We start from the raw sequence: 24821 nt of genomic DNA on the forward strand, positions 1-24821 counted from the left end.
GTGTAAACAGTAGTGATAATGTGTTCTTTCCAGTAGATCTTTGAAACATTTCCTTCAATCAACATAGTCCTTGCAACATCCAGGAGAGTTCTATTCTTTCTCTCAACAACTCCATTCCACTGAGGGATTCTAGGAGAAGATAGTTGTCTTCTAATATTATGCTTCTCATAGAATGAATTGAACTCACTGGATCATAATTTTCCACCTCTATCAGATCTTAGACACTTCACCTTCAATCCAAACTCAGTCTCAACCTTTGCTTTGAATATCTTGAACTTGTCCAATGCTTTTGATTTGTCCTTCAAAAAGACAACCCATATCATCCTAGAATAATCATCAATTAGCAGCATAAAGTATCTATCACCTTGCACACTTTTAATATTTGTAGGTCCACATAGGTCAGTATGCACAAGATCTAGCAATCCTTCTGATGTATACTATTTTTTTTTGAAAGATATCCTTGTTTACTTACCCAACTGACATTCCTTACATACCAGATTAACAAGCTTAACAATCTTAGGTGGATCTCTAATAGAATGTGTAGAACTGATCTTGATCATTGAATCAAAATTTACATGACACATGCTCCTATGCCACAACCAAATCTCATCAATCTGAGTAATCAAACAAATTTTCTCATCAACATTCAAATGAAAAATGTTCCCTTCAGTCTTAGTTCTAGATGTAATCTCTATACCAGAGACATTTAAGATTTTGCATTTTCCATCCTTGAATTGTAGATCATAATCTTTATCAACCATCTATCAAACACTCAAAAGATTATGCTTCAAACCTTCAACATACAAGACATCATCAATGTTATGCTTACCATCAAAAGAAATAGAACCTCTCCCATGGGTCACACAGGCTTTGTCATCTCCAAATCTAACTATTCCACCATCATAACTTTCCATACTTAGAGATTTTCTTTTATTACCAGTCATATGATGTGAAAAACCATTGTCAATTACCCATTCATCTTTCTCTTCAACTTTAGCATTTAAATCTTTCTCCTCAACAATATAACTAGTGGAATCAATAGGTACGTGTCAATCTTCCTTAATGGCAAGGAATACAACTTCATCTCCTTTTGATTCTTCATCTGTAATACCTTCATCGACAACATAATAATGGTTCTTCTGATTTCTATACTTCTGGTTGGGCTTATAAGGCTTATCATACTTCTCATGTTTTCACATCTATCATTCCTATCATGCTTATCAAATTTATCATGTCTGTCATACTTGGCTATTTTCTCTGGGCATCTAGAAGCAAAATGTCCTATCTTATTACAAGAGAAATATTTCAAAGGCAATTTTCCATTATACTTACCAACACCTTTAGGCAATCTCTGAGCAATTAGTGCTTCAAGTGCATCCAACTCTCTTTCTTGCTCTTCCATCTCTCTTTTCTCTCTCTCTCATATCTAGATATTCTGCACTCATCGGACCATATCTATGCTTACGGGATATAGATGCTAATGCTCTAAATGTTGTCTTAGCTTTTCCATGAGATTATCCAAACTCACTTAGCTCAAATGCAACAAGCTTTCTAAATAGCATATCTCTTGTCACTATAGTCACACTCCAGATCTCATCAATAGTAGCAACCTTATGTTTATAGGCAGGAGGCAGAGATATCAACACCTTAGCAACAATTTCATCTTCCTTAATGGTTCCAACGACACATATAATACCTAGGACAAGATCATTCACCTTGGCCATGAAAGAGTGTATGTTCTCATCATCTATCATCTTCAACATCTCATACTTTCCTTTCAAACTATGGAACTTAGCCACCTTCACCTATTTATCACCTTGATACAAAATCTCAAGCTTCACCCAGATCTCATGTGGGTCTGTAGTCCCATTACATTTGTCATCTTTGAATTAGTTAGGGCACTAAGCAATTCTTCCTTCTCTCTAATATTATGTTCAACTTCCTTGATCTCATCAGGAGTAGACAGTCCATTCGAAGGAGCAGTATAAGCATTCTTTGTAATCTTCCAATAATCTTCACTAAGACATTCCAAGTACACTTCCTTCCATATAGCATAGTTACTCCCATCAAATCTTAGACTATCCTTCTTAAAGATAACACCTTGAGCTACCATCCGAGATCTCCTCAAGAAATTAAGCTTCTAGTAGAGGATCTGGCTCTGATACGAATTGTTAGAAGCATCAAAGAAGGAAGACTGAGAGGGGGGGCTGAATCAGTCTTCACCAGAATATAAAACTTAATCACAAAATATAGACCTGATAAACTGTAGTAATAACAAAGATAAGAAAATTGAAAGCACAACACACAACACCAAGATTTTGACATGTAAAACCCGGTTAAGGGAAAAATCATGGTGGACATACCCACAGTAAGATGATACTTTGCAGTAGTATATGAAAATATTACAATGGGGAATGCACATGCATTCAGGCACACTGCCTAGAGCTCACTATGTCAAAATATAATGGCCCAGAAGGCTACAACCCTCAGGGAAGTCTCACTGACTTACAATAAGATTCAGACTACAATCCAAAAGAATTGAACAGAAAGAATAGCATCTCTAAATGCCTATATATAGTTCTAGTTAAGCACAAATGTCTACTCTGCAACACCAATCTCTCCTCAAACTCAACACCGAAGGATAAATCACTTGTTCGCACATAAACCTCTCTCTGATAATGCAAACACAACATCAGCACCTAAATTATATGAATATATCACCTATATATAAAAATCATCAACCTTGATAACAAGGTCGGCTAAACCCTCAACTCTCAATTACAAAATCACAACGCATGATACAAAGATCCACCACTGAACAAATATAATGGTTTACATAACATAACATGGTCCTAAAACAAATTCCCAAACACTCAACTCCACCGGAAATCATGCCAAGATCAATCACAACATGCTACACCACTAGGAAAACTGCTAACACGAAAGTCATCACCGGTCCATAGAATCCACCAATAACTAGCACAATGATCAATGTACATCATCAAAAAAAATACGAAATGACTAGAAAACACCAACAAGAATATTAGAATCATCAAGAACAACTGCAGAATCACCACTTATCGAATCTTCATCGGTCAATGTCTGAAAGCTCAAGAACACAACCAATCAACAACTGTCACGAAGAAAGATAACTTGTAGAGCACCAAATCATGATCCTTCTGAAATGAAGATACATAAGACCATCCCAATCAATATCCCAAAATCTTAGCACAAGATCTGATCACACTAGAATATACTGGAGGAAACCAAACTATGCAAATAGTGACTAACAAAACAACACCACAAACTGGATCATAAGATATTCCCAACCTGCAATCATCAGAGCAATACACAAGAATATGTTGACATAAATGAAAAAAACATATCCTAGCAGCAGCAATGACCAACAATATCCAACATTTCCATCATGCCTCTTCTAACAACAACGAAGGAACCACATCTTCCATTTTGAAGGTGGTTGTTGTACTTCCAATAACCATCACTAGATGATCCCATGCATTAGGAAAGGAACATAACAGAAGCATACAATAATTCTCGTCATCAATCTTTACTCCACATAAGTTAACTATATAAAAATCATGTTGAAATTATTCAGATGGTCTGTTACAGATGTACCTTCACTCATCTTCAAGGAGTACAACTTTTTTCCTCAGGAATAACTTATTTACCAGAGACTTCCCCTGATATATGTCACCAAGTTTCTTCCATAGAGTAGCTGTTGACTTCTCCTCATGAATATTCAAAAGTACACAATTTGCAAGACATAGTCTAATCAACCCTTTGGCTTTCCTATCTATGAGATCCACATCTTCTTGTTTCTTGATGGTTTAACTCCAAACACTGCAACCCAAAGGTCTTCCATTGTGAGTTTCCATAACTCATTGTTTCCACCATTGAATTTCATAATGTTTACTCTCCTTGATGTGCTCTCCATCTCAATCTGCAATTTCAATCATCGGCTCTCTACAAAATTATCACTATAGAATTAACACAAAAAACCCATCCTACGCACAAGGATAACACAACTGGCCAGACTCTGATACCACTTGTAAGGAAAGCAAAGTGTAGAAAAAATCTTCCAAAATGTTAAATTAAAAGGGGAGAGAAGAAGGGGTGTCTTTTAATTCCAATCACAATAACTAAGATACACATAACAGAAAAATAGAGAAAACATGAAAGATTTGCAAACCCAAAGTGAACACCAAGTTTCACGTGGGAAAACCCTTACAGGTGAAAAAGCAACACACCAAAGCAATATCTCTTGTATTACAATAAATCAAATTTACATACAAGCTACACATTAATCACTCTAAATGAGTCTTTGTTCAGGCAACATACAACATCAGATCAAATTAGATCACACAAATTATAGGCACAATAGATTCTACAATTCGTCTACCAATAGAAACATCAACCAACCAATAGACTAACTTCATCAACCGATTGATGAACCTGAACAACCATTCCTATAGATTATTTATACCCTTGCATAGAAAATGGTTTGATTTAGTTTCCATATGGCTCAACTATTGGACTCTTTAATTATAAAAAACATGGTGTGTAATCTACATCGAATTTGAACCGCGCTCCTGAAATTCCAGCTTGGACCAATTATTGGCATCAAATTTAGCAAGAAAAAACCAGTCGGATGTGGCCCCCACTAAATCCTAAAGACTATCGGCTAATGTTACCATTCAAACCAATCATCGGCTTCCAACTTAGCATGACAACATAAGTTAGTCATGGTCCCTACCAAGACTATTGATTATCAACATAGAATTGGAATTAGACATTAAAATAGCTTTTCCAAAAACTCAAGTTCTACTGATAGCCATGGTTCCCACAAAGGCTATCACTTATCAACATAGAATTGGGATTCAACATTAAAATAGTTGTTGTCACAAAAGTTTGCACCCTTTTTGAACACTAGTGCTCAACAAATTTGTGAAACATGGAAACAATATCCAAGTGTGGGACCTTGCCCATGTGAGGTTGAGTCTCTAGAAAGTCGAATCCCTTATCAATTAGGGTGTGGTGTTGGACCAACCCAACACTTATAAAACCTATTCTAAACCTAGCCTAACAACTTGCAAGGGAAAATGAGAGAAGGAATGTTGAAAGGGAAAAGAGGTAGTTTCTGCCCCTAAAGTCCATAAATTCAAAATCCTAAGCTTAAGGCTAGGGAAACCTTCCAAGCCTATAGAGGAGCCTATTCAAGAGAGCCCCAAAATTTAAAATCGCAAGTTTCAGGGAAGCTCCAACTATTGTTGATACACAAGAACTCACTATTTAGGCCCCTTAGTGCCCTTTGCAAATTTCCCCACCACCTAGGCCTTTTCTGGATACTACCCACCTTTTTAAGGTTGGACTTGTTGTATGGAGGGCAGATGATAATCATCCTCATCTTAAGCTTAATATGTAGCCCACTACTAGTGAGGACACCACAGAGGTATAGATATTGCATGAGGAGTTTAAGGATATTCAGTTGCAGCAAGCTATTAGATAGGATGAGTGTGAAGCTAATAAAGAAGAGGACTCAACCCTCTCATTTGACAATCTTCCATTCTTTATTGATCATGAGGAGATGTATACGTATACATCTTCTCCAATGTACTCTTTGGTGCATGGTGCAGGGGCCCTGAGGTTTCTTAGTGAACCTTCAAATTTTGGAGTGAATGATCCTCATTGGGTCAATTATTTAATGAAGGACTATTGAAGAGTCCAAATATGTGCTTGAGTTTGTTTTGTAGTTTGCTTGTCCTTAAACTTAGCTTATTTACTTAGTTTTGGCCTATGTGCCATTGTAAGCCTTAAATGGCATCACTTAGAATTTTTATGTAAAACTCCTTGTAAGGCCTCATAAGGATTTTGAAGATGTTTATTTGATGTTAGGAAATCATCCTAGGGGGTCAAGAGTGTGAATATGTGCAATAGTTGTCAAAATGCATTGTGGTGAAAAAGTTATCATGGTGGCTTGACAACATTTTACAAGAATGTGAGCAATTTTGACAAAATGCTCAAATCGGTAATTAGAGGTCCAACTGGTGGTTGGTTTTGATTGAGTAGGAATATATAAGGCCACTCAAAACATTGCAAAGGAGTTGTAATTTCCAAACATTGAATTTTGAATAGCAACTTGAGGCAATTTCCAGATTTTTCACTAAAATTTGTCAAATTGCTTATTGTAGTCTGTACTAAATGAATTGATTTTCATACTATTATTTCATGGATGCTTAGCCTATTTTGTTGTGGTGACTAAAAAGTGCTTGTGTCCTTTCATTGTATAGGTTTAACTGGTGTATTAAAATTATTCATTGTTTTCGCTGCTCTCAGTCTGAGTAAAAGGGTTAAGGCCCTAGAAATGGCTTCAACTTGAATTCCCAATGTGTTTTCTCTATAGCCCTTGGGATTCAAGTAATGGAGTCTGTGCATAGTGTATATAAAAAATTTCATGACCTGGAAGTTGCATTTGGACATTTTAAAAGCATGCCCTAGGTGAGCTCTGCCATAGCCCAGCTACAATCATGACTACTCTTTTCATCATTTCTTTTAGGGGAGATAAAATATAATAGTTCCAAGTGATTGGCATATAAATTGGATGTTATGCAGAGCCATAGTGTGAGTATGGAGGTTTGACAGGGTGTGGAGGTCAGCAAACCCGATTGGTAAAAGCACACAAGCCTAAAACCCTTCAAAAGAGCCATTTTGGGGGTCGTACCTGTACAGACATGTCATACTAGCTCATCTCTAAAATCTTGAAGAGTTTCCAAATGGGTGTCCATATCACCAAATCTAATAGAGGGTCATTTGGAAGGTTTTAGAGCAAAGGAGCAAAAACGGTGAAAGGAGGGTTAAAAGGGGTTCATAGGGCTACAAGGCCTAAAATATAGGAACCATGGAAGTGATAGGGAAATGAAGGGAAGTAAACTTCAAAACCACATGGAGGGAGTTGTTAAACCATCTCATATCCTTCCTATTCCCCTACAACTGAAGAGAATTATATTAGGCTTGGAGGTTGACGTTCACACCAAGAGAGCTGACATTTGGACTGGAAATGCGACTATTTGGACTGTAGGTGCGACTGTTTGAACTGTAGATGCGACTGTTTGAATTGACAATGCTAATGTTTGAACCTGAAAGAGCTAATGTTTGGACTATGAATGCAACTATTTGGATTGATAAAACTAATTTTTGGACCAAAAGAGCTAAGGTTTGGACTATGAATGCGACTGTTTTGACTGAAAGTGCTAACCTGTTGTGAAACTTGTGAATTTGACCATTTGAAGTTTGATTTTTCAATGTTTGTTGTATTTCAGTGGATGATATCTTGACTTGACTTACAAACACAAAATTCAGATTGTATTTTTGTCCCAAAGGACACATAAAGTGTATGTACAAGAAGCTTTAAAGAAAGCCCAAGTTTTCACAAGTTTTAAACAATTTGAAAACACATCAATCAGTCTATCCTAAGGAGATTGGCTTCATTATTAGTTCTTAGCCCACAACTCGGTACCCTATCAGCTCACATAGCCTTGTCACCCCCTAAAGAGCGCCCATGTTTTTGCCTTTGCTAGAGCTAGTGGAGTACCATTATGAGCCTAGCAATAAAGTCTCCAAAGGGGAGTTCACACATACACTCAAGAGGGACATATGGTGAGTATCTTAAGGAGAGATTCTTCCCCCTCCATGCACTAAGAATTTAATAATGTTCGGAGGTAAACCGGGTAGCTTCTAATTTACTTGGAACTCAATTAAGAGGTCTCCCAACCTTGAAAACCAAGGTTTGATATACCTGAAGGTACGGAGGAGAGCTATTCCCGAGCATTACCGTTGCTTTGATTTTCATCAAAAACACATTTATTTTATAGTGGGTTGGAGTACTTGGCGTTAGTCATTTTCACTTAGGTCATTCCCCTCTCACTGGCCTTAAGGGCTAAGAGTTAATAACTCCTCAGGAGGGCAGGCCTACTAAAGAAATGTACTATTGAAAGCAAAGGATGAGTTTGGTTTTTTGATCACCTAAGAAAGGTGAGAGCATACTTGCCTATCATCAAAACACATAAGACATGTTTGTTCATTTCCATTGTAATTAGTCTATGTGCCTAATTTAACAAATATAAGTGCAAAATCCCACAACTGCAAACAAAGTTAGTAGTTTATATTGCATTCTTTGATGGTGAAATAGTTTATGACTCTAGTCTTTCACAACGAAATAAGTACCTGCAAAACCAACAATCTGCAAATTAGGTTCAGGAAAATGATAGTCCAAAAGCAGAAATGAGGACTGCAACATACAATATTTGCAAAATCAATAAAAAGGTGAAAACGCCATCAAATTGACCAAGAACACCATCATATGTGCCAAAAACGTTGTTCTGCACACTAGCAACACTATCCTGCACACCAAAAATGCTATTCTACAAACCAGAAACACTGTTAAACAGACTGAAAATGTTGACAAATGTGCCAAAAATACCACCATACATACCAAAAATGCTAAAGTATATATTGAAAGTGTTAAAGTATAGAAAAGCATAAAAAAAAGTTGAGGAATCTCCCATAAACGCCATTTGAGGTGTCGGAACGCCACAATAGAGACCAAGAACGTGATTCAGGAGCCCAACAAAGCTAATCTACCTGAAAGAGCTAATCAACCTATCAATGAAATTTCCTGCAAGCAAACTTGTTAAAGATCAAAGGGGCTAGGCCCCACGGTGGGTGCCAATTAATGTGATGCTAAAAATGTGGTATATAAGAGCCATACACATATAATGAGACAATACAATATAATTGAAAAACTTAATTTCAAAACTAAATCAAAGATGCAAACCATAAGCCTTCCTTGAAATGTCCCATTTTCCTTTATTCTTGAGGACCTTGAAGGTGTTGGACTGATGGGCTCTCAGCAGAGCAATGACCTCCAAAGTGACAACTCAAGAGTTGAGTAGCTATTTGATCATGATTAACTATGGAGATGATATGAAATGCATGATTTAAGAAACTAGATTAATATGCTATGATTAATCCAAAAGCTAAATGCTAGATAATTGAAATGCAAATTGCCTATAGTAATGATGCCTAAATTGATATGAGATGGGATCCATATTGCTCCAAAATGGGGGATATTTATAGGAAATCCAAGGCCAAAGCTGAGGTGGCAGGAATTGACGGTCCAGATTTGATCTGAAGATATCAAGGGCCAAGATTGAGGAAGTTGGAGAAGAGGTTGGAGGAAGGAACACTTGTCATCTCTATGGTGAAAAGTGTCAAGGAGCCTTGCTTATGAGAGGGCAAGTGTCCAAGGGAGGAGACATGTGGCAAAAGTGCCATGTGTCTCAAGGAGAGAATATCCACACCATGGGAGGTTAGGATAAGGAGGTTAGAATGTGAAAGATAGGATAGGGTTAGTTAGACCCAAGATTAGATTGAATGGGTTAAGTTAGGGGATGGTTAGGAGCCATGTGCTCATTTGAATTTAGAAATTCAAATAATTGGAAATGGTAATTAATCTCAATAAACTTGAGTTTGTTAATCTTAATTAGGGATTAGAAGAATTGATTAATATGGGGATACATTAATTAATTTAGAATTAATTAATCAAAGGGGGATATGAAATGAACTATATAAATAAATGATTTAGATTTATTTACTTAGTAGATGAATAGATAAATTAATTAAATTGCTTGTGAATTCAATTAATTGGGAAGGAGAATTAATCAAATAATTGTGTATTTAATTAACTATCTTCAGACCATTTTTATGTGTATACATTTTGCCCCTCTTTGAAGCGATGTGTGACGATGCGTTGGTTCAAAGAAAACTTGATTGATGATGTTGCTGATATTGATTTTGATAGGATGCAGATTCGATCTTGATTTGATGCGAATTTGGTTTCGATATGATACTGATTTGATTTGGAGATGATAAATATCGATATGATGTCGATTCGATTTTGGAGATGATAAATCTCGATATGATGTCGATTTGATTTTGGAGATGATAAATCTCGATATGATGTAGTTTCGATATTAGCGATGATAAATCTCGATATGATGTAGTTTCGATTTTGCAGATGATAAATCTCGATATGATGCCCCAGACGCTGATTGATAGATATCAATGTGAGGATGCCCCCTCGAGAGATGAATCGGATTATTTTCGAATGTTTGTGATTTTTTCACCTTTTTTTTTTGAGTTTTTTGAAATTTTGAAATTTTTAGAATTTTAATGATTTTTTGATTTGTAGAGATTTTTAGAGTCAATCCGATTCATTTCCCGATAAGAAATTTGAAAATGTTGCCCTGCCCAGTTGATTAGTTGATTAGATGATTAAAAATTAGTGGACTAAAAATCCCACTGAAATGCCCCATTATGAGTTTAAAAAGGTGAATTCCTTTTTCCAGTCTTCATTTGTGCACTACAGTTGTTGGAGAAAAATTTGCTCTGGAAGAAGGAAATGGTGATCCCATACCACCAGCATAGGTTCGAATGAGTTCGGCAATATGATTGTCCTCAGGCATATGGTCCACTCGTACGTACTTCAAGAAACCCAACTTTGTTAGTTTTTAGTTGATTTTTGAAAAATTTAGCTGTTTGCATAAAAAATCATTTTTTAGCATTTTTGCCAGATGGGTTGGGAAAAAAATTATATTTTTAAAATGGGTTTTTCCGGATAAAAATTTCCATTCATATCCCCCAAAAAAATTATTTTATTACATGTATGCATTTTTTTTGAATTTATTTTTTGAATTTTTGAATTTGGAACGAGAAAAGGAAAAGGTGGGGCAGTGGTAGAGGTGGAGCCCCAACGGTGGCCACCACCGACACCAGTGCCGTCAGCACTTTGGGTGCCACTGCGAGAGCCGCGGGCGGTGCCCTGGGGCGCCACCGCGGGGGGGGGAGTTAGGAAATGTTTTTATTTTTTGGAATTTTTGGAATTTTTGATTTTTTTGCGATTTTTTGGTTTTTTGGGTTTTTGATTTTTTGATTTGACAATTTTTTATTTTTGCCGATGAGGTTTTGATGATTTTTTTTATTTTGAGAAAATGATCTGATTTGCCGATTGGTCGAATTTGCTGTCAATTGGATTTGATTTTTTCGATTTTTGAAAGGGTAAAATTTGATTTGATTTTTTGATTTTTTGATAGGGTAAGATTTGATTTGATTTTTCAATTTTTGATAGGGTAAGATTTGATTAGCTATCTAATTGATAAAATTAGATGCTCCTGATTGATAAATTTGATGATTAGTTTTGATTATCTCGATGCACGCACAAGATGAGATAAGATTGATAATGACCTCATGATAGATGAGCGTCATTGATAGAGGCCCAATGAGATTTGATAAAAATCATAATTGAGCAAAATAGACTGATAGATAGATTGATTTGATAGATAGATAAATCAAGAAACTGATATGATGAGATGATTTGATTGCAGGAGCACTTTACCGTTCTTCAGTCTCGGGAGTGTTTCTCGAAGACATGGATGTTGATGCCCCGACTTAGCCAGGGGGAGCGAGACCACATTGGTAGATGTGGTTTATCTTCCCTTCTTGACATGCCCCGACCATTGATAAACTGGAGATTACTAATAGCTTTAGCAGAGCGTTGGCATAGTGAGCATAACACGTTTCATTTGTCAACGAGTGAGATTACGGTGACACCCGAGGATGTCTACCAGATTCTACGCATCCCTGTGATGGGTGATCTAGTATATTATGATCTTAGCGAGTGGGGTGGGACAGAGGCACTTTGTTGAGTGTTTGAGGATGATAAGATAGGCGGGTACGATATTGCGTGGCAAGAGATGCTAGAGTTAGGATATGCCACATTACTGACTATGCTTGCTGGATTTATTGGAGGCTTCCTTTATCCTGATCATAGATCAAAGGGATTATCTATTGGATGGGGTTATCTGCTTGAGCAGATGGTGACAGAGGGGACCCGCTTTGCATGGGGGTCATGTATGTTGGCACATTTGTATCATGACTTGCATTGAGTTGTGTACTAGGGATCAGCTGCATTATCAGCAGGGGTGACCATGCTTCAAATATGGGCCTGGGAGCATTTACCTATCGTACAACCATTGGCTAACAGAGATAGACCTGTAGGGAGGCCTTATGCTGAGGGGTATCCAAGTATTATTGTCCAGTGAAAGCTGGGCAAATTAGAGTACTGGCGATAGACCTTGGATGATTTGGATACTGTGATATGGAGACCATATAGGGACTGTGAGATTTGGCCTGAGGATGTAGTGGAGATGCCGTATGTATTCATGACGTGATATCTTATTGGATCGACACCCTATGTCATTGAGCGATTCCTTTGTATGAGGGTGTTGAGATAGTATGGCAGGATATAGAGGATGCCACAGGGTACAACTCATTATGCTCGTCGAAGATTGGATGTGGCTACTTGGGGGCCTTCTATTTCATATGACCAGGCCTATGCAGAGTATCAATCATTGGAGCTAGTTGATTGGGATCATCTTCCATGCATGATGGATAGTGAGATGACACATGAGTATGCCATGCACTATACTATACATAGGTTTTCGAGGCTAACACGTCTAGATGAGCCAAAGCCAGTTTTTGATGAGGATGATGAGAGGCTATGATGCAAAGCTCCTAGACAATAGAGGGATGGTGAGGTGAGAGATGAGAGTAGAGATGGGGATGGATATGAAGGAGGTGCAGGAGATCATGGTGATGGAGGAGATGATGATGGGGGGGATGATGATGGGGGAGATGGTCGAGTAGTGGCAGCGACAGCGGTAGGTACATTAGGAGCTAGCAGTTCTAGATCTGCTAGAGATGTATATATCGATTAGATGGCTCGAGTGGTCAGATGTAGGTGATCAGTTCTCAGGGATTAGGAGAATCAGGTCCTAGAGCAGGAGGTTCCACCAATTGAGTAGGTACCTATGAAAGTATCACAGGCAGAGGCACCTCAATGGATCCTCATTAGGATGTCATCTCATTAGTAGCAGGCTCAAATTACAAACCTACAAGCTCAAGTTTAGTAGCTAGAGAGTCGACTAGCAGAGAGAGACTCTTAGATGGCCCAGCTAGAGACTCAGATGGCTTCTCTCCTAGTTGAGAGAGATGCAACTATGGATAGGTGTCTATAGGCTGAGACACAGGTACAATTGTTAGGAGGGTCTACTTCAGGGAAGACTGCCCTGAAGATGATGTGCCAGGGGATCCGAGAGGCTGAGTATTACAAGACCTTATACTTTACTATTGTTCCTCCTGATCGGAGGGCTCCAGGATTTTCACAGCTGAGTAGGAGATCGGGACAAAGCTAGAATGAGAGTCAAGGAGTGACAGGGCCACTTCAGAGAGCTCCCTAGGTGGGGACTCAGGTACAGGAGTACCAACTAATGTTACTCTACCTACCGCATCAGGACAGAGTTCTGCTCCACATCTTAGTGGTCACACTGATATGAGACATTGATCTATTTATGTACACACCTTTTTTTTTGTGATGAGATATTGATGATTCCTGCGATGTATATTTATGATGTATCTCATGTATTTTGTGATATCATTGTACTTTGGACATTGATTTTATTTTGATGATATGATATGCAGTCGATCCTATTCTCTCTACATGACCTATGAGATGATGGATGTATTCTATTTGATATATGATTATGATGTGCAATTACTTTCATGATGTATGCTTGATGTATGCTTTAATTTCTATATGCTTATGAATTCTAGATGATAGATATATGATGATGCAGTATTTACATGATGTATGCAAATGCAAATATGTATGGTGATGCTTATAATTGTTATGTGATACTTGTGTAATGTAATGCTTTCTATGTTTATGATATTTTAATGATTTTCTCATGCATGTCAAGATGAGATGGATGCAATGCAATACAATGGTGTTATTTTATATGATTTAAGATTAGAGGAATGCCATGCAATGATCTTACTAAATGAATGAATGAGTTTATGCCTTATATGAATGATGCCTTAGTATGCAATAGTTACATGAGATGAACTAACTTATCATACAGGATGAATGAAATGATTATTTTTATTATTGTCCAATGTACTCAATCACATAATAAGAGAGATAACACCATGTTAGCTTTGGCCTTGGAAAAGATGAGCATTGTGATCCCATGCAGAATGAAATGCAAATCTATCTTAAAATACAAATGCAAAATGAAATGCAATGCAGTGATCAGACCGGTCATGGAGTCATTGCTTTGTTTCATCATTGAGCCTTTAAAATGTGGGAAGTGAGTGCAAACATCAATGGTATAATTGAACCATGATGACCTGAGCACTACTTTCCTAGGTTTTGATATTGCAAGTTATCACAAGCATCGAGGTATAATTGAACCAAGATGACCAGAGTGTTGTTTGCGTAAAACAGGCAGTATTAACCATTTCTATATGCAAGTCCAAAATATCTTTGATGATACTCTGATGATCATTTCCTTAGACAACTTTGCACATATTAATTATTAATTTACAGACAATAGACAAGAAAAATATCATGTTCCTTCCTTGTTCCTCTAGTCAAAGACATCCTGGAGTTACATAGAAATCATGATAGTGAAAATCCAAATAAAATAGTTGAACCATTATTGCCAAAGTGTTAAAATCATGAGTCAAGATATATCATCTATTGATATGTGTTTTGTCATGTTTAGATTGATATGTGATAGTGAATGGTTGACAATGTCATCTTATGTTCAATGTTGGATGTATCTTAGTTTTTCGCTTGACAAGCGTTGTCTGACTGTTGTTCTACCTGCTTTGATTAAAAAATGATCACAATGTTTTGCCCCCAACCAGGTTTAGGATTTTGCCCCCAGCCTAGAAACAAACCTTTATTATGATATAGCCAATGATCCAAACCATGACGAGAAATCACCTAGGATGCCTGCGTATGTACAAAGGCTTTATGATGGATATGAACAGCATTGATGGAAAAGAATGCAAGTGGAAGAATGTGTGAGCCAATAGATGGCAGAGCTAGCCAACAAATAGCACCTGTTTGCCAAGTTTTCACCATCTGTTTTTATTGCACTTTTTCTCATCTTTGATTTTTTTTTTTTTTTGCTTTTTCACTATTTTTAGATTTTTTGCTTTTTCACTATTTTTGGATTTTTCTACTTTTTCACTGTTTTTGGATTTTCTGTTTTTTCACTATTTTTGGATTTTCCTATTTTTTCACTATTTTTGGATTTTTCAGACATAAAACTTCTTCAGATGCATGCTATTGATGGGTTCCTCGAGCTGATCTTCATCTTGTGTTGATAGCTGATATGCCCCTGACCCAAATACTATTGTGACCACAAATCAACCTAACTAGTTTGATTCAAATTTTCCCTTCTTTTCTCGATCTGACTGATTTCGTTGATTTTCCTTTAATACTAGTTCTCCAACTTGAAAGGTTCATGATTTGACCTTGTGATTATATCTTTAGCACATTCTTTGCTAATATACCTTTAAATGATCAAAGGCATTTTGTCTTCTTTCATGGATCAGTTCTAACTCTAGCAATCTAGATACTCGTTGTTCTTCATCTGGGATAAGTCCTTTTAGTGATACACATAGAGAGGGTATCTCTACTTCCATTAGCAATATGGATTTTGATCCATATACAAGAGAGAAAGGTGTGGCACATGTTGGTGTGCAGATACTAATGCGGTAGGCCCAGAGAGCAGGGTTTAGTTGAATATGCCAATCTTTCCCAGTATCATTCACTATCTTTTTGAGGATTTTTAGAATAGTTTTGTTAGATGCTTCTGCTTGCCCATTCCCCTGTGGATAATAGGGTGTGGAGAATCTGTGCTGGATCTTAAACTTCTCACATAGATCTTGTACATCCTGATTCTTGAATGGTCACCCATTATCAGTGATAATGATCATTAGTATTCCATAACGACAGATGATGTAATTCAAGATAAATGCAGCAATTTGTTTTCCTGTGATATTTGTGAGAGGTACTACTTCAATCCATTTTGTGAAATATTGTATAGCTACAAGGATAAATTTGTGACCATTAGATGAAGAAGGATTTATTTTTCCTACTAGATCAAGACCCCATTGACAGAAAGGCCAAGATGTTGCCAAAGCATGAATTTCTTGTGCTAGTGCATGGATCAAGTTTCCATGGATCTGACATCATTTGCATGTTCTAGCTATCTAAAAAGAATCTTGTTCCATAGTCGGCCAATAATAGCCCAAGCGTATGAGTTTTTTTGAAAGGGTAAGACCACTTGAATGAGTTCCACAAATGTCATTATGGACTTCCTTTAAGGCCTTCTCAGATTCTTCTTGTTTGAGACATCTTAAAAGAGTATTGTTTAGACCTCGTTTAAATAGGGTATCCGCGACAAGAGTATAATGGGAGGATTGGCGAATAAATTTTCTCTTTTGATTTTTCAATAAGTCAGGAGGTAAGATGTTATCTTTCAGGTATATGTAAGTTTGGCCATAGCAGGAGGAATCATGTCCAATAGCGTATATGAACCATCAAAGTATAGTTGCCATGCTTTTGTTGTGACTATTAGGATATCAGTGTCAGAAAACTCAATCTATAGAGGATGATCATCTTGAAGTGGTGCCTCTACTAGTTGATCTATGATGACTTGTCCCTTGATAGATTTTTTGTCTACATACTCAATATCAAACCCACTTAGGATCATGATCCATTTTGCTAGTTAACCTATCAATGTTGCCTTGCTGAGAAAATATTTCAATGGATCGATTTTAGCTATCAACTTGATGGACTGAGACAATAGATAGTGTCTTAATTTTTGAGAAGCAAAAACTAGCACCAAGCATGCTTTTTCTATTGGGGAATAGTTGAGCTCGTATCACACTAGTGTTCTACTGATGTAGTTGTAGCATCGTAAATTGTACGCACTTGCTAAAGCAGTACAATTTCACACCTAGTTTAGCACCCGCCTTGGCGCATCTTGCATTTTGCATTGTATTTCCCCTTTAGCACTTAATTAATTAAATTAATTAGGTCTAAGGTTCTATTTTATCATCTTCCACATTATAAAGTTGGGCCCTTTCATTAAAGTGTGCCCCTTTCATTTTATTCTTCCAATACATCATTTAATCAAAAACCCTAATTAGGTCCTATTTTGAACTTGGGGGCTTGATTTCGGGGGTCAAAACATCTCGAAATCACCTGTAACTTTGGGATTCTCTCTAAAATCATCATATCCGACAGTCCTGAAAATTTGGTGAAAAGTTGTCGGGACCATAGCGCCCGGAGTGCAACATGGTCCCGGACATTTTTCCCGAAATTTTAGGAGCGCGATCCAATCATAAAATAAAGCTTAACCCCAAGAAATTGGCGGGAGATTCAATCTCTAGGTCGGCCAAAAGTTGAAATTAAGACCTAGGGTTTCATATATAAGAGCTCTCTTTCTTCGTTTGAAAGGATCCGAATTTTGGGCTTTCGAGGACCTTCTATGCAGCGAAAGAGTAGATCTTTGAAGACTTCAATAACATTCAACATCCATCCATCAAGCATTCATCAATTTCATTCATTTAGGGCTTGGGAGACATTGAAGAACAATAGGAGATTACCGACTGAAGATTGGCTTGTACTCCTCCCTTAAGGGTTGGGTATGATTTCATTTTGTTTTCATGTCTTTGCATAAGCTTCAATACATCCTTTATTCATGCTTTAGATCACTTTGCATCTTGATTTAGAGCATTTACATTATCATTTACAAGCAATTAGGGTTTACTTTCTAGGTTGCTCTAGTTTGCTTTCTTGCATTTAAGGACCTTGCACACACACTAGGTCTGCACACACAATACATTTTACAATACAACTTGGCTATTCGTGGAGGTGGAAATCACCGAAGCGGGGGTTTGACTAAGGCAAAACCCTATATAGCCACCCATACCCTTTTCAGATATAAGTGCAGGTTTTGGGACTCGGACGCCGCCGCAGGTGACAGATCCGAAAGAAGCAGACTGAGACAGAACAACACACCAAATTCCAGCCCAGAAAGCTAGGACAGGGGCGTGGGGCGCCCTGGTCCTACCAGGACAGGGGTGCTGGGTGCCCTGGTCCCTGGGACAGGGGCGCTGGGCGCTTTGGTCCTCCTGACAGACAACAATTTCAGCAGTTTTGACAGTTTTTCCAGAGTGCAAAAATAGCAGTTTTCGAAGCAGTTTCAGGGGCAAAATCAGGACAGTGGCGCCCGCGCCCCCCGTCCTGAACATTTTCACTCAGATTTTGACTCCGGGTACGCATTTGAATTCTTGTTTTGTCCTTGTGTTTACAGCTTTCCATTGTTTAAGTTCAATTCTGCAATCTTGTTATTAGTTTATACTTGCACTTTGGGTTAGGAATTGAACTTGCATCATTTTATCTTTCAATTACAACAAAGGAATAGAAATCCTAATAGGTAGCCCATGGCTTTCTCTTCCACAAAAAGAAGTAGCCAATTGTGTGATACCTCTAGGCTCTTTCGTATTCCACAAATGTGTGATTGAAAGTGAGATTAGGGCATGTTTGCTTAGTGTCACTTTTTCCCCCACACAGTAGTATATGGCTTGCTCTTTTCCTTCATTATCCTATTGTGCGAGCAAAACTCCTAATGATACTTCAGTGGTCGATACATAGAGAAATAACGATTTGTCTGGAATTGGTGACATTAGAATGAGTGGTTGCATGAGATATGCCTTGATCTTGTTGAATGCATCCTCACATTGATGGTCCCACTTGAAATGAACATGTTTATGCAATAGATGAGTAAATGGTTGACATTTATCTGCTAGTTGAGCAACAAATCTTCTGATTGACTGGAGTCTTCCTTGTAGTGATCTGAGTTGACTTATATTCTTGGGAGATGCCATTTCCATGATTGCTTTGACCTTAGCTGGATCTACTTTGATACCTCTAGTTGAAACAATGTATCCCAATTGCTTTCCTAAAGTGACACCAAAGGCACATTTCTTAGGATTTAGCCGTAGCTTTTACTGTTCTAACCAATCAAAGATCTTTTCCAGTATTTCGATATGTTCTTCTCTATTGTATGATTTGGCCAAGATGTCATCCACATAGTCTTCCATGAATGTATGCATGATGTCATGGAATATTGTTGTCTTAGCTCTCTGATATGTGGCACCTACGTTCTTTAGTCCAAAAGGCATGACGTTCCAGCAGAAAGTACTTCACGGACATGTGAAAGTTGTCTTTTCTTGATCTTCAGGTGCTATTTTAATCTGATTATATCTGGAGAAACCATCCATTAGAGAAAACATGGAGTGTCCAGCTGTTAAATCTACAATGATGTCAATGTTAGGTAAAGGAAAGTCATCCTTTGGACATGCATTATTAAGATCTCTGAAGTTTGTGCATACTCTGATACTTTTGTCTAGCTTTGAAATAGGAACGATGTTTGATACCCATTGAGGATATGCTATAGGTCTGATGAATCCTACATCCAGTAATTTTTTTATTTCTGCTTTGACCAAGAGAGCAATATGTGGATGCATCTTTCTTAATTTCTATTTGACTAGTTTGGCTCCTAGATTGACATTTAAGTGATGCATAATAAGCTCTGGATCTAATCCTGGCATGTCTGCCTATGACCAAGTGAAATTGATTTGTCGTCATTTAAAGAATTCCATATATTCTTTCCTTTCTTCTTCTAACAAAGAGGTTGTTGGATGTAGGATCTTTGGTTGTTCTATTGTCCCAATGTTAACTGCTTCTGTTGGTTCGATCAAAATTGATGACCTTTCTTGATAGTACTCAGGTAAAGTGTCAAATCTCCCATCTTCTGGCACCTTGAGGAGGTTTTCACCATTAGATGTGTACTTTTTTTTACTTTTTCTTGATCTAATGTTGCCAAGAGATGGTTTTTAGCATTAGACCTGATATTGTTTTCTTCATTTTCCTTTTTGCAACTCTGAGATTTGGCACCCACTTGACTAGAAGATGCGTCGCTGAAATTCCTGGTGGAAGTTGCTGTAGGATTGATTGCATTAAGATATATGGATATGGCATGGTCATTCGGAAAGGTATCAATGGCAGTATGTCCTTCATTTTCCCATTCAATAAGTTCAAGGTGGATTAGAGGTAAGGGATCATCAGATTGAGATGTTTCGAGAGTATTTAGGGTCATGATTGAGTTATCAAAGTTTTTGATATGTATGTCAATGTCTATAATGGTACCCTCATCAGAATGACCTTGCCCAAGAAGTTCTTGATCATCCCCAATTAAGTCCAAGTCAGGCAAATGTGATTCTAATTCAAGTGAACTAGTTCCTAACGTTTGCCCTGCATACGTGTGAACTACATCAACTCCTACATCTTCTTTAAAGCAATTTTCTTCAAGTGATTCTTTAGAATGATAGGAATCCCATTCCCATTCGTCAAAATCTGTCTCACTTGCAGCTTGCAATCTACAAATTTGTTCATATAGATTTTGATGTGTTTCTTTTGTTAGTCTTGCTATATCTTTCCTTCTTTCATAGTCAACTTCTTCTGGACTGAGATTGAGTTCTGTCAACTTTACTATCAACTCTCCTTGAATAGTACTAGGTTCATGCTTATTTTGATTGAGAGTTAATGCTACTTGTGAGGTACTATTGGTTTGTTTCTCTTGTTGATTTGACGATTGTTTCTTTTGCCATTTCATGTTTGGTTGTGCTTGTTGCTTTGCAGATGCTTCTTCCCTTTCAATTACAAGTTGTTCTTGTCTATTTTCATATTCATCTTGGTGCTGATTAGAGAATATGTCTTCTGGTATAGTAACTTGTCCATACCCTAAGCCTGCTTTGTCTGTAGCTTGCTGAGTATGAGGTTGGATAGGTTCTGAGATACCTTCTTTTCTTTTTCCTATAGGACCTATTCTAGTGCATCCCATCTTTTGAAGAATGTTGAATCCTTTTCCATATTTTTCTGTAGGTATTCTGACATTGTTGACCTTTTGTTGAACTTCTTCATCTTTGTATAGCCATTGTAGCACATCTTTGTCTTCTATCTCCTCTGATAAGGTTCCAGCACTAATGAATGCTCCATCAAATATCAGAAGATGTTTCACAATTGGTTGTTGTTTAGAGTTTGATGGTTTTCCAAAGGATTTAGGAGAGAGTGGTAATTGTGATATTGAGTATTCTCCGTTTCCTTGATCTCTTAGCTGCATTTGTTTTTCCATACTTGATAAAATAGAGGCAAAGGATTGTTCTTTGGATTGTGTGTTCGAAGATGAGGCCTCCCTGTTATGAGGAACCATGACTTCTTGAGCCATTTTTAGATTGCTGCAATATTGGAATGGATTTGAATCTGCAGATATTGTGATTTCTTGTCCATTCTAGGGAAATTTGACACATTGATGATAGGTTGATGGGACAGCTTGCAAGTCATGTATCCACGGTCTCCCCAAGAGTATATTATATGATAAGTCCAAGTCCAGAACTTGGCATGCTATGTTTTTCTGTAAAGGTCCCACTCTGATGGGTAGTATCACAATTCCCTTGGAGGAACGTTCTTCTTCATCATAGGCTTTTATGGTGTTTTTTTTGCAGGGATCAATTGCATCTTCTGAATATCCTAAGGCACGAACAAGACTCAATGAACAAATATTTAGGCCAGCTCCACCATCTATTAGAACACGTTTAACTCACGTTTTGTGAACGAGGACTTCAATATGCAAAGGAGCATTGTGGGGATGTTGCAAGGACATGTCATCTTCTTCGGTAAATGATAAGCAGTGAGGAGTTGTGAGGTATCCCACCATGGTTTAGAATTGATCTATATCAAGATCTTTGGAAACTACGGTATCTACTAATGCTCATTCAAGAATCTCTTTGTGTGCAGGTGAAAGCTTTAAAAGTTCTAAGATGGATATTTGTGCGGGTGTTTTCTGTAATTGATCCACTAGATTGTATTATTTGGTAATGGATGACATGTTTGTTGTAGGATCCGGCAAAACCACTTTGGCTTTGCTTTGTGTGATAACATGAGTAGGTTCTTGATGTTGTTTCTCTTTAACCATGATCACATTTACCACATTGTCATATGCATGAGCATAGTTTACCTTTGCTTTACCTTTACCGTTCTGCCATGTTGATGATTCACCCTTCTCATAATTAGGAAGTGGAGTTTTGAAAGCTGTGCGAGATTCATTTTTTGTATGTCCATCCACAGTTATTATTCCATTATCAATCAAATCTTGGATGACATGTCTTAATCATTGACAAGCATCTGTTTGTTGTCCTTTGTTTCGATGGAAATTACAATAATGGTTGTCATTCCACCAAGCAGGTTTTACCTTGGGTTCAAAGTTTCTTTCTTCTGGTAAAGTAATCAATTTGTTTGCGATGAGTGTTTTTAATGCGGACCCAAGGGGTTCACCAATGTTTGTAAATTGTCTTCGAAAGAAATTTTTGATAGTTGCTTTTTGGTGATTGTTGTTTTGTTGAGCTACTGTTGAGTGATTGGATACATTAAAAACCAGTTGCTTTGGTTTTACATTGTTGTTATCAACTATCCCATCATTGATGACATTACGATTTCTATTCCAAAACTTTGGTTTATCATTGTGATTGTTGTTGTTAGTGTTGTTAGGAGGGTGAACTCCTTCTTTGAATATTTTCAACTCACCTTTCTTTATCATGGCTTCCTCCATTCTGATTCCATTATCAATCATTTTCACAAAACTTTGATTTCCTTGCATTCTTAAGTAATAACTCATTTGATAATTTAATTTGTCTATGAATATGTCCATTTTTTCATACTCTGGCACTGTACAAGGATACCTCAAAGCTAACCATCTCAATCGTTGTAAAAATGTCATGAAAGGCTCTCCACTCTTTTTTTTGGTGTTACATAGGTCTAACATTGTTACTTCATGTTGGATGTTGTAAGTGTATTGTGAAACAAATTCATCCACCAATTCTGAGAATGATCTTATTCCAGGTGTAAGTTTGGAGAACCATTCCATAGCTAGTCCGGTTAAGCTTTTTGGAAATAATCTCATCAAGTAGGTATCCTCATGTGCAAAATCCATACTCATTGTGCAAAATTCCCTTATATGATCTTGAGGGTCAGTGCTTCCATCACATTTTTCGTATCTAGGAATTTCAAAACCTATAGGAAATGGTCTCATGTTTAGGTTTTTGTCGAATGGATAAGGACAGATTTCTTGAAGTGAGTATCTTCTAACATTTCCTCTTTGCATATCTTGAATTTGTGTTTGTAGTGTTTGTATTTGTTGTGCAAGAGTTGTGATAGGATTATCCACATGATTTGTTCTTGCATAACCATGATTTTGCATTCTAGGAGGATCTTGATCTCTTCTGATATCATCTCTATCCCTTCTTGTATCCTCATTGGATTGAGCGTTATTTAGAATTTCTACTTCATCCCTTGTGGGAATGTAATTTTCCTCATTGTTTCTAGTGTTACTAGGAATTGATGTGTCATTGAGTTTGAGACCAAAAATATCCTTGTAGTGTTCGTTATTAAGGGGGAGATCATTTCTCTTTTGTGTCAATTTGTTCACATCAAAATCTTGGGGGAGTTTAGCACCATATTTTGCTAACATTAGGAAATTTTTTTTTTTCTCCCTCCAATATTTTCTGCATAAATTTATCGAATTGAGGATCTTTTTTGATATCTCTAACATGTTGTTCTGTTATTTCCTCTTCAACTTGTATTTCATCTTCGTGTTCCATGTTTCTATAGTCTTCAGTTATTTCAAACATTTCTATTTCTGTTTCTGCAATCTTTCATCTCTGAGCCCTAGTTAGAACAGGCATACACGTGTCTTGAATGTTTTTCAAGGTTTAAATCTTGTTTAATGTGTTATAAGAAGTGATGAATTGTTGAGGTAAAATGTTTAGATGGATAGACACAAAATGATCTTTTCAAGTATTTGCTTGTTTGCAAGTTTTTCGATCTTAGTTTTGGAGTGCAAATTTTGTGATTTTTGATATGACCAAGTTCAATAGGAATGATATATCCTATGATAAAGAATGAGGTTATTTAGATCAAGCATTGTAGTTTCATGATTAAAGGATGATAGATCCTGATGAGAAACTATGTTTGAACAATCAGTTTATCAAAGACAATGTGGTGTTGCACTTTAAGGTGTTTGATCTTTAACTTGTTTGAGGTGAATACTTGAGACTTTTGTGTGTCTTGTTCTTGAATCTATTTTGACAGAAGATAACCTGATTGAATGATCTAACAAGATGACCTACTCTCTATGTTTGACTGTTTGAGAAATGGGTTGTTTTTGTTTTTTGATTTTGATGCAGTTTACCAGAAACGCTGCTAAAATGACTAGGAACTCTAATGTTTAGACCAGGAATGCTGTTTTGTACACCAGAAAAGCTGACAAATAGACTAGAGATGCTGACAAAAAGACCAAAAATGTTGAGAGACAAACCAAAAGCACTGACAGAATAACTAGGAACACTGACAAACAAACCAGAAATGCTAACAGACAAACCAAGAACGTTGACAAACAGACCAGGAACATTGTTCTGCAATATAGTGACTCTAAAGTTCAAATGATAATGTGTAGACTTAGCAAATTAAGTTTTTGAACTTGGGAGGTTTCAATTTTGACCCAAATTTGTGATTTTTAGACTCAGAAAATAGATATGTAGACCTAGCAAGTACAAACTAGGAGATTTGATGATGCAACATGAGCAATTTGACATGCAACTCACAAGAGTTGTTGATTAGACCAAGGGATGTGACCTTTAGACCAAAAGAGCTGCTGTTTAGACCAGGAACTCTGCTATATTGACCAGAAATACTACTAAACCGACCA

Source organism: Cryptomeria japonica, chromosome 4 (assembly GCF_030272615.1).
Source record: "Cryptomeria japonica chromosome 4, Sugi_1.0, whole genome shotgun sequence".
NCBI classification, from domain to species: domain Eukaryota; kingdom Viridiplantae; phylum Streptophyta; class Pinopsida; order Cupressales; family Cupressaceae; genus Cryptomeria; species Cryptomeria japonica.